The 3,931-nt window shown below is 43.9% G+C and overlaps 1 non-coding gene across 1 annotated transcript; it reads left to right on the top strand.

The window, feature by feature from the left end:
* Positions 1–471: 471 nt before the first annotated feature.
* trnat-cgu (transfer RNA threonine (anticodon CGU)) lies at positions 472–543 on the top strand. The gene has a single exon. It is a non-coding gene; the product is annotated as a tRNA-Thr (tRNA).
* The last annotated feature ends 3,388 nt before the right edge of the window (positions 544–3,931 follow it).

Raw genomic sequence — 3,931 nt, 5'->3', positions numbered from 1 at the left:
TGACCTTTTCAAAGGTACAGGCAAAGATTTCTCCATCTTCACTTTGGTTTACTGTGGCCCCCATATAATATTCTGATATCTGTCAACAATTTATAAGAGTCTGACGGTTAAAATAACCTGAGTTTACTCTGCACACCTTGCATTGAATGTTTCATCCACAACTCTCCATGAGGTGCCGTCCAGATTATATTAAGTCACTTCCTGTGATGATGCACATAGTCTATTTATATAATCTGCCCAGTTACAACCCAATGTCCACTCTTATATGATTGTACAGATGTGAGAAAAGCTGAGGATGGGAATGGAACGTCTGAATGAAGATTTCATGATGCTGATGATGTATATGAGGCTGATCTGTTACCCATTCCACAATACCTCTTCATTTCTGTGCATGTTTCTCGATGTTGTTTCAACCAAATTGAAAAAGAATCACAAATCCTCCTCTGGAGCCTCAGATATTTGTTAACAAAAGGCATGGTGGCCAAGTGGTAAGACGTCAGTCTCGTAAACTGAAGATCACTGGTTCAATCCCTGTTCATGCCTTATGATTAGTTTCTCACTTTAAATGTGATGTTTTCCTGAAGGATGCCCATTGCGTTTGCTTTCTACTATTTGTTTTGACCATCTGGAAATCCGTGTCATGTCGCACTTCATCCTGGACACTGGGAAGAACATGAGGAGTAGCCACATGGTCCCTCGAACCTTCTCTGCCAGTTCACAATGCTTCCAATTTTTGGATCATCCATAAACTTTGAAATTCTGCCCTGAACACCAAGGTATTAATATACATCAGGAAAGGCAAGCGTCCCAACACTGACTCCTGGGGAACTCCACTACAAACCTTCCTCTGGCACGAAGAACATCCATTGCTCACTACTCTTTGTTTCCTGTCACTCAGCCAATTCCATATCCATGTTACGACTGTCCTTTTTATTCCAGGAGTTATAACTTTGCTCACAAGTCTGTTGTGTTGCATTGTATCAAACTCCTTTTGAAAGTCAATAAAAGCAAAATACTGCAGATGCTATAAATCTGAAATATAAATAAAAAGTGCTGGAAATACTCAGCAGATCTGGCAGCATCTGTGGAGAGAGAAACAGAGTTAATGATTCAGGTCAGTGAACTTTCAGCTGCTGCCAGACCTTTTGAAAGTCCATGTACACCACATCAACAGCATTGCCCTCATCATCCCTCTCTGTTACCTCATCCAAAAACTCCAGCAGGACAGTTAAACATGATTTTCCCTTAGGAAATCCATGCTGGCTTTCTTGAATTAACCCACATTTATCCATGGGACTATTAATTTTGTCCCGAATTATTCTTTCGAGAAGATTTCCCACCTCCGAAATTGAACTGACTGGGGAGTGAGACGAGGTGAGTTGCTCTAACAGAGAGCCAGCACGGGTTCGACAGGCCGAATGGCCTCCTTCTGTGCTGTAGCCATTCTATGATTGTATGATTCTAGCAACAACTGTTGGTGGAGAGACAGTGATGCAGGAATGGGTTGACAGAAAGGGGAAAGTCTGGGCTGGTGTGTGTTCGGGTTTGTGAATAAAGGTGATTTGGAAGCTGTGTTCCAAATTGAAGTGTTCATTGGAAGCAAGACGTTGATGTAAAAAATAAAGAGTAAAACGTGTCAAGATGAAGCGTGCTGTGATTGAGGATAGCAGTAAATATTGTGTTGGTGAATTATTTGTGTTAATAAACTTCCACTGCGCCCTTTGCTGCAGGCTGCTGTTTATATCCAGCTGTGTATTAATGCCTTGTATTAGCGAGAAAAATGTTTGTTTCAACGCTGTTTATAAAACAATAGCATTGCACTCAAACCGTCCCAGACATAGCAACACACGTACAAAAGCAAAATACTGCATTTGCTGGAAATCTGAAACATAAACAGAAAATGCTTGAAATAGTCAGCAGGTCTGGCGGCATCTGTGGAGAAAGAAACAAAGTTAATGTGAGCTAACGAAACAGACCTGAACTGTTAACTGTTTCTTTCTCCACAGATGCTGCCAGACCAACTGAGCATTTCCAGCAATTTCTGTTTTTATTACAGCAACACATGTGTTGGGAGGCTCAGCCTGGCTACACAATGTTACAAGGACGCTGAGTAACACCATCGACAACGGGACAGAGAGAAAAACACACAGAAAACCAACAGACTGTGAGGAAGCAAAAGTGAGGGACAGATAGAGAGAGATAGACAACGAGACTGAGATGGAGAAACAAGGCATTTGTATGATTGTATTCTCCCTGTTGTCTAAAGGTATTCCCTGTTGTGTAAATATGTTTTCTGTTGTGTAAAGATGTACCCTGTTGTTGTGTAAAGGTTTCCCCTGTTATTGTTTTATTTTCTGTTCCTGACCGTCTCCTCACTGTGACCATTTGTCCTGGTTTTATTGTGGCCAACATCACCATCTGGTGGTGGAAAGGAGGCTCTGCAGGAAGGGGTTGACAAAGTGGGAGAGACTCAGCTGGTCCGTGTTTGCAGTTTGTGTTCGTGTGAGCAAAAGTGATTTGTTACTGATTGATGTGTTCACTGGAAGGAAAAAGCTCATCGCAATAGAGTGCCTTTGGAAGCATCTTGTTATTATGGGTAAACACTTGATGTTTTGAAAGTGAACGGTTTGTATTATTACGAAGCATAAATAGCAGAGAATGGTTTCCATCCATCGACATCTGGGTTATGGGCCCAGCACGCTTCTGCTGCGCCACTCTGCGAACTGCTGTTTTAGATTTTAGCTGCCCATTAGTGAAATATGTTCATTTCCCCAATGTTTTTATAAAAATAGGATTGTAGTCGGATTTCTCTAGAATCCCGGACTCAGCAACACACGTGCTGACGGACTCACCCTCACTGCACAATGACACAAGGACACTGAGTAACAGCACCGACAATGAGGCAGGCAGAGAAAGACACACAGAAAATCAGGAAGATATTATCAGGATGCAAAAAGGAACAGACAGAGAAAGGTACTGAGCAAACCAGCAAGAGACAGCGAAAGACCAATGATTTACGTAATCATGTTCTCTGTTGTGTAAAGATGTCCCCTGTGTTCTTTTAAAGATATTTCCTGCTGTGTAAAATGTGCTGACGGACACACCCTCACCGCGCAATGACACAATCTTTGGCCTCCTTGTCTCGAGAGACAATGGGAAAGCGCCTGGAGGTGGTCAGTGGTTTGTGAAGCAGCACCTGGAGTGGCGATAAAGGCCAATTCTAGAGTGACAGACTCTTCCACAGGTGCTGCAGATAAAATTCGTTGTCGGGGCTGTTACACAGTTGGCTCTCTCCTTGCACTTCTGTCTTTTTTTCTCCCAACTGCTAAGTCTCTTCGATTCACCACACTTTAGCCCCGCCTTTCTGGTCGCCCGCCAGCTCTGGCGATCGCTGGCAACTGACTCCCACGACTTGTGATCAATGTCACAGGACTTCATGTCGTGTTTGCAGACGTCTTCAAAGCGCAGCCATGGACGGCCGGTGGGTCTGGTACCAGTGACGAGCTCGCTGGACAATGTGTCCTTGGGGATCCTGCCATCTTCCACGCGGCTCACATGGTCAAGGCATCTCAGGCGCCGCTGGCTTAGTAGTGTGTATATGCTGGGGATGTTGGCCGCCTCGAGGACTTCTGTGTTGGAGATACGGTCCTGCCACCTGATGACACACAAGGACACTGAGTAACAGCACCGAAAATGAGGCAGGCAGAGAAAGACACACAGAAAACCAGGCAGAGATCATTAGGACCCAGAAAGGAACAGACAGAGAAAGACACACAGAAAACCAGGAAGAGATTATCAGGATCCAGAAAGGAACAGGCAGAGAAAGGTACTGAGCAAACCAGCAAGAGACAGCGCAAGACCAATGATTTATGGAATCATGTTCTCTGTTGTGTAAAGATGTCCCCTGTGTTCTTTTAAAGATATTTCCTGC

This window comes from Heterodontus francisci, unplaced genomic scaffold (assembly GCF_036365525.1).
Source record: "Heterodontus francisci isolate sHetFra1 unplaced genomic scaffold, sHetFra1.hap1 HAP1_SCAFFOLD_573, whole genome shotgun sequence".
NCBI lineage: Eukaryota > Metazoa > Chordata > Chondrichthyes > Heterodontiformes > Heterodontidae > Heterodontus > Heterodontus francisci.
This window is presented reverse-complemented; position numbering and strand designations above follow the sequence as displayed.